The sequence below is a fragment of the Salmo salar genome, chromosome ssa09, assembly GCF_905237065.1.
Source record: "Salmo salar chromosome ssa09, Ssal_v3.1, whole genome shotgun sequence".
NCBI lineage: Eukaryota > Metazoa > Chordata > Actinopteri > Salmoniformes > Salmonidae > Salmo > Salmo salar.
This window is the reverse complement of record NC_059450.1, coordinates 131,170,816-131,178,657: the sequence shown is the minus strand read 5'-3', so window position 1 is coordinate 131,178,657 and position 7,842 is coordinate 131,170,816. Positions and strand designations below refer to the sequence as shown.

At 40.4% G+C, this 7,842-nt stretch overlaps 1 long non-coding RNA gene across 1 annotated transcript; it reads right to left on the bottom strand.

Annotated features, from left to right (window-relative positions):
* Positions 1–302: 302 nt before the first annotated feature.
* Positions 303–649, bottom strand: LOC123744738 (uncharacterized). The gene is made up of 3 exons (XR_006771169.1): positions 589–649; positions 409–498; positions 303–363 (listed from the first exon to the last, which is right to left on the bottom strand). It is a non-coding gene; the product is annotated as an uncharacterized lncRNA (long non-coding RNA).
* Positions 650–7,842: the final 7,193 nt, after the last annotated feature.

Here is a 7,842-nt window from a genome sequence, read left to right as displayed (position 1 = left end):
ACAAAATGCAATTACAGAATACAATTACAAAATAACATAAAGATCAATGTATCAAAATAAACTACAAAATACTAGTATTTTGAAATGTATTTAATAAAATTTCATGTATTTTGTATTTTAAAATACAGAAATAGATTTGCAAGTTGCTGGCCCGAACTGCAACAACATTCTCAGTAACGGTTACAGAAACGTTTTACTTGCTATGACTGTGATATGTTGTTGTTGATCTACCTTAGGTGAATGCACTGACTGCATATGTGAAAATGAACATACCAAACTGAACTGCAAAGTACACTGTGTATTATTATTGGCCTTGTTTCGGGGTCATGTCTAGATGGGATACGCTTAACCTAATTTTCTGACCTGCTACGTTAATTCTCCTAACCTACTGCGTAAGTCCTCCTAAACCTGCTACGTTAATTCTCCTAACCTACTGCGTAAGTCCTCCTAAACCTGCTACGTTAATTCTCCTAACCTACTGCGTAAGTCCTCCTAAACCTGCTACGATAATTCTCCTAACCTACTGCGTAAGTCCTCCTAAACCTGCTACGTTAATTCTCCTAACCTACTGCGTAAGTCCTCCTAAACCTGCTATGAGAGGTCCATTTTGACAAAACTGTGTCCCTTTTACACAAAACCTTGTTTCGGGGCGAAGCTCATTAGAATAATACTCTGCTTGCTTTGCAAATTGTCCATTTTTACATACACATTTATATTTACTTCATTTAGCAGACCACACCATAGTGCTGTTAGACTTCTGATACCAATGCAAGGTGAAAGGGAGCCACAAAATGGTGAACCGCTATACAAAATGAAAATACTAATTACTGTACAGCTCTTGAAAGTATCTTCTTACAAAATACGTTCAGCCCAGTGTAATACAAATGACAAAATACATCTCTGTACAGTGTCTTATAGGAAAATAAAATATGTATTCATCTTAACGGACCAAATATGTATTTTTTTTCTTCATAATTGTTATGTGTATATAAAACAATCACTTTCACACAAAAAACAGTACATTTTGTTAGTGTTGCCTGGGAAGCATAATGTTACCTAACCTAAGTTGCTCCTAATAACTTCATTCAGCCATGTGCCATTAGTTACATAATGAAATGGGAAATTGTTGGTTGTCTTGAAAAATGGACCACTAACCCAGGACAAATTCTTTCAAGGAGAATCGAACATGAAATGCTGTCCTCCTAGGAACATTGTGAAAGCCTACTTGTCACGTCCTGGCCAGTATAAGGTTAATTGTTTTTGTAGTTTGGTCAGGACGTGGCAGAGGGTATTTGTTTTATGTGGTTCGGGGTGGTGTGTTTGTGTAAAGGGTGTTTGATTTAGTATTTCTGGGTTTTTGGTTGATGGTCTATGTGGTTGTATTCTATGGTTAGTCTGGTGTGTGTGTTTCTATGTTTGGTTAATTGGGGTTGGGACTCTCAGTTGAAGGCAGGTGTTGTCTATCTGCCTTTGATTGAGAGTCCCATATATTAGGGTGTGTTTGTGATTTGTGGGTGATTATTCTGTGTATAGCCTTGTGCCTTACCAGACTGTTTATTTGTCGAGTGTTCGTTTTTCGTGTTTTGTTATTTTGTATGTTCATTTTTGAGAGTAATTAAAAATCAAGATGAGCATTCACGTACCTGCTGCGTTTTGGTCCTCATTCACCGACAACAACCGTGACACTACTGTACCATGTTCACCTTTCAGTCTGGGCAGAAGCATTGTTAAATACAGCCAAGATCACTGTGTACCTTTCTTTATATATAAAGGAATGACCTATTCTCAAATAGATTAAAGACATTGCTTAGCTCTACAGAGCGTGACTTAGAGTGCAGTTTTAAATACATAGACGGAGGGGAGCTGTGCCAGCAGGAATGTCAAGAGTTTTTTGAATGTATTATTTTGTATGCTTGAGTTATGTTCTTCCCAGCACATCCTGGAATGTAAAGAAACCCATTGTAACCTTACATTCATTATGACCCCTATAGAATAAAGAGTTATAAACTCAGCAAAAAAAGAAACGTCCCTTTTTCAGGACCCTGTCTTTCAAAGATAATTCGTAAAAATCCAAATAACTTCACAGATCTTCATTGTAAAGGGTTTAAACACTGTTTCCCATGCTTGTTCAATGAACCATAAACAATTAATGAACATGCACCTGTGGAACGGTCATTAAGACACTAACAGCTTAGAGACAGTAGGCAATTAAGGTCACAGTTATGAAAACTTAGGACATTAAAGAGGCCTTTCTACTGACTCTGAAAAACACTAAAAGAAAGATGCCCAGGGTCCCTGCGTGTGCAGATGTGGCCAGGGCAATAAATTACAATGTCCGTACTGTGAGACGCCTAAGACAGCCGTACAGGGAGACAGGACGGACAGTTGGTCATCCTCGCAGTGGCAGACCACGTGTAACAACACCTGCACAGGATTGGTACATCTGAACATCATACCTGGGGGACAGGTACAGGATGGCAACAACTGCCCGAGTTACACCAGGAACGCACAATCCCTCCATCAGTGCTCAGACTGTCCGCAATAGGCTGAGAGAGGCTGGAGTCAGCTGTGAAACTCTGCATGTTTTAGTCATGAAGTTGAGAAATAGCTAAGGAGTAGCCGAGGAGGACTGCTACTGAAACTTTGTCATCTCCTGCTTGCTGTTCAAACACGTTCTCTAGAGCCACGTTTATACCTGGTTCTAACATGCGTCCTTTGTCTTGATGTTGTCCACATTCTGATTGTATCCACATTTTTAGACAGGTGTAGGCGATTCATTGTGATCTGACTGTAATCATATCTTCCTGACCACCTCCGCAGGTAGTCAGGGACTCATTGTATCTGGATCAATCATGTGTAAACATATATTTGTTTATTTAACCTTTATTTAACCAGGTAGGCTAGTTGAGAACAAGTTCTCATTTGCAACTGTGACCTGGCCAAGATAAAGCGTAGCAATTCGACACATACAACAACACAGAGTTACACATGGAATAAACAAAACATACAGTCAATAATACAGTAGAAAAAAAAGAAAACAAAAAGTCTATATACAGTGAGTGCAAATGAGGTAAGATATGGATGGTCAAACCATTTAAATCATCATTATACCAGTCTCTAAAATCATTGACAGGTAGCACCATTGACTTATGGCATCAATAATTGTCTTAAAATAAAAACATGCATGTTATTTTGAAATGTAAATATCTGTAAAATAATCTGCATTCAGGGAGGCACCAGGAAATCAGGAAACCTGGAATCTCCCCCACATTTAGTCAGGAATATGAATAACTGTACAGTATTTCTTACAAAGGGCTTACTTTGATCATAACTTACAACATTTATTCCTATGATAGTTGTTTATAGGTCTCAAATAAACTTAGCAAATAAAGAAACATCCTCTCACTGTCAACTGCATTTATTTTCAGCAAACTTAACATGTGTAAATACTTGTATGAACATAACAAGACTCAACAACTGAGACATAAACTGAACAAGTTCCACAGACATGTGACTAACAGAAATGGGATAATGTGTCCCTGAACAAAGGGGCAGGGGTCAACATCAAAACTAACAGTTAGTATCTGGTGTGGCCACCAGCTGCATTAAGTACTGCAGTGCATCTCCTCCTCATGGACTGCACCAGATTTGCCAGTTCTTGCTGTTAGATGTTACCCCACTCTTCCACCAAAGCACCTACAAGTTCCCAGACATTTCTGGGGGGAATGGCCCTAGCCCTCACCCTCCGATCCAACAGATCCCAGACGTGCTCAATGGGATTGAGATCCGGGCTCCTCGCTAGCCATGGCAGAACACTGACATTCCTGTCTTGCAGGAAATAACGCACAGAACGAGCAGTATGGCTGGTGGCATTGTCATGCTGGAGGGTCATGTCAGGATGAGCCTGCAGGAAGGGTACCCCATGAGGGAGGAGGATGTCTTCCCTGTAACGTACGTTGAGGATCACCATCGCAGACTGTGGAGAGCTTAAGTAGCCTTGGACCGGCCAAATGGCACCTTATTCCCTATATAGTGCACACCTTTGGACCAGAACCTAAATAGTGCACTATAGAGGGAACTGGTATGGAGTAGGTATGATGGTTTCTAAACCCCTGCTACTGTGATTTCAATGTGAAATGATCTACTTGCACACCTTTGGACCAAAGGTGTTCTTGTTGTTGCCATCTTACCTCATTTGCACTCACTGTATATAGACTTTTTGTTTTCTTTTTTTTCTACTGTATTATTGACTGTATGTTTTGTTTATTCCATGTGTAACTCTGTGTTGTTGTATGTGTCGAATTGCTATGCTTTATCTTGGCCAGGTCACAGTTGCAAATGAGAACTTGCTCTCAACTAGCCTACCTGGTTAAATAAAGGTTAAATAAACAAATATATGTTTACACATGAATGATCCAGATACAATGAGTCCCTGACTACCTGCGGAGGTGGTCAGGAAGATCTGATTACAGTCAGATCACAATGAATCGCCTACACCTGTCTAAAAATGTGGATACAATCAGAATGTGGACAACATCAAGACAAAGGACGCATGTTAGAACCAGGTATAAACGTGGCTCTAGAGAACGTGTTTGAACAGCAAGCAGGAGATGACAAAGTTTCAGTAGCAGTCCTCCTCGGCTACTCCTTAGCTATTTCTCAACTTCATGACTAAAACATGCAGAGTTTCACAGCTGACTCTGACCATACTATTGTTTTCGTCTGCTCCTTTACTCAGTGATTTGTGGTTTGGTGCATAGGCCCACATGATCCAATAAACTTAGTGCACAGTACACCAACACAGGCTTTGGCTGAAAGGCTCTACCTGGGGAGAGAGAAAAGAATGTGTCACTGTCCCACCACTGAAAGATTGCATGAATCTGGCGAGGTCAGGAGATTCACTAGAAAACCTGTATTGTTGTGCAGACAAAATAGTCCATTTCACAACCTCCTATTGATAGTATCCAGGGCTATAGCTCCACTTCAATACAACACACAGTGGAGACCTGGTGAAACATCTCACTAACATGAAAGAATTGTATAGAGAGGGCATGTTTCATAGTCTAGACAAGACAGCAGACATTTCACAGACACCATACAGGTTTTTAATGGTTGAATCCTACAAGACGATATGGCCATTGACAGCTAAAAACATCCCAAAACTGCACTTTATTGTGGGCTATGGAGGAGGATTGAAACCTCAAGGGGCAGAGAGGAGACTGAGAAAGGGAAGGAAGGAAGGAAGGAAGAAAGAAAGAAAGAAAGAAATAAAATATAATATCTTAGCTAAGCCCTGACCTTGACCACAGTCTTGGGAATTTAAAATGTTAGACGCTTAAGGAGTAGCTGGCTGTATAGTACGGCTCCGATCACTGTGATCTAACTATGATCTCACGTCCTAAGGGGGTAGAAGCTTATGTAATTACAGTGCCTTTCTCTCTCTTTGCTGCCTCTGCAACACCCACTCATTATCCAATTGAAACAAGTCCTCATGTATCATAGCCTCTATTATTACCTATATATACATTTAAGTGTTCAGAAAGAAAGGGAGAATGGTAGCTATATTCTTTGCTGAGGTTGCATAAAAAAATATTCTATAGACAAGTAAAGCCCTTTGGTAAATTTACGGGCACAGCAGAACTCGTGTTGTTAACCATGTGTGTGCTATTGAACACTATTTCATACATAGTTGTTCAATGGTGCATGTTAGGGTCACTTGGGACCTCCAAAGTAATATCTATTACCTCAGCTCAGACACAGCAGAAGTCAGTGACACCACTAAGGTCTGTGAGGACAGGGAAAATGGGAGCTTTGTGTGGTATCTGTGTACCTGATACACCTAAGTTGTATCCACTGAGTCATGCTGATTCAGACATGGAGAGAGTTTCATAGATCAGCCTTACAGGATGTCTAAGCTTCTCCTGCCCCCCTACTTAGCCACTGTATCAGTTACTAAAGCAGACAATATGTGGCCTGTCTGATAGAAGCAACCTCTCCTCACACTCAGAAGATAGTCTTTGATGCTTTCCCACAGGCCAAATCACTCTCTAATTAAATGAACCAGACATTCTTCATTTTCTCTCATCCAAGCTAAAAAGGACAGAGCCAAGACAGTGGGACAAAAAGTATTTCTTTGTGTCCTTGGTACCCAAATTAAGTTGATGCTGACCCGAGAGAAGTACCCTTACAATCAATTCTCTGACAATCAATTGGTTTTCAACACAACTAAATTGGAATAACCAAATGTAATGTCTCCATGAATTTAAGTATCCATCCCATTATAAGAGCTATTGTAAGCATGAATATGAAACAAAACAAAGCAAAACACTGTTCGTACAGTGTCAAACAGTGTAAAATGTAGGCTTACACAGTACACACTCTTAGAAAGATATTTCCAAAAGGGTTCTGAGGCTGTCCCCATAGGAGAACCCTTTTTGGTTCCAAGTAGATCCTATTTGTGGGGCAGAACTCTTTGTGGTTCCATGTAGAACCCTCTACGTGGAACTCAAAAGGTTCTACCTGGAACCAAAAGGGTTCTACCTGGAACCAAAGGACAGCCATGGAACCCTTTTTGGTTCTAGATAGCACAAGATTGTATGATACCTATAGCTCATGGTTTAAGTGTGTTTTAAACATACTTGAAATTGTCTTAAAGGCCCATTAGGCTGCAAGGTCTCTGTTACTTTTAGACAGACACTATTATCTACACTACTGTGTTCACTGGGCCATACTCTGAGTCTACAGTAAGGTAACCACAGGAAGTGTCACCCCTCAGGTGTCTAGTGCCTCATATGTTTGATCTTTCAACTGATGGGACTGACACCTACCATCGACTTTCTTTCAGAGGCTTTTGCAGCTTTAGACCTTTGTAAATGTCATTGTTAAAATTGCCTGGTCGTGTTTGAAATCGACTATATTGCAGTCGCCCACAAAAGACTGACTGATCTCCAAATCATCTCAAATGACTACTCTTTATTTGTCTGCTCAGTCGGTGATCAGCTACTGAGCAAAATGTATGCTCCAGAACATGTATTCCCAAACTGGAGTACGCCAAATAAAAATGTGATTCACATTTTCACAGTCCATTTATATTTTCCAACGGGGCTATACATTTGGGTGAGGTTTTTTTCTCACCTGAGTAGCCTCGTTTCACTGCCAAAAATAAAATGAAACCATCTAGTTTTCAGCGAAATAACAACACAATGTCAAATACAGGTAGCCTAGTCAAATAATTAACATCCAATCACATTAACCGTTACTCTCTCGCGGGAATCCCCCTAACGGTCCGTATGTAGCCAAACGTAGCTGCTGCTCATTCCGTTTGCTCGAAAATGGATAAATGGTTCAAAAAGTAAGACACATACCAGCTCTACAGGAAGTACTGCTACTACCAGCAGTACTACACATGCACCTGTCGACGACACAAGTTGTTCTGCTTCCACGAGCACATCCAATGCTAGCATCAGTAATTCTACATTTGTTGTTAGCCCAGCTAGCATGGACTGACAGTTGTGAATCTGATGCAGCCGAAGAGCTACTGCCCCCTTACCCGGGACAGCACCGAACAACAGACAGGGACGTTGGACCATCGAAGAGGCGCAAATATGATGAGAACTACATTGATTTGGGGTTCACTTATATTGGGAGTAGTCCCTTTCCTCAGCCACAGTGTGTTATAGGTGCAAAAATACTCTCACAACTCAATGAAACCTTTACTCTTGAGCAGACATTTAAAAACGAAACATGCCAATTTGAAAAATAAGCCACAGTTTTCTGAGCAAGAATTACGACAACTTTCAAATAGTAATACATGTATAAAAGCAACAGATACCATTAATAAGA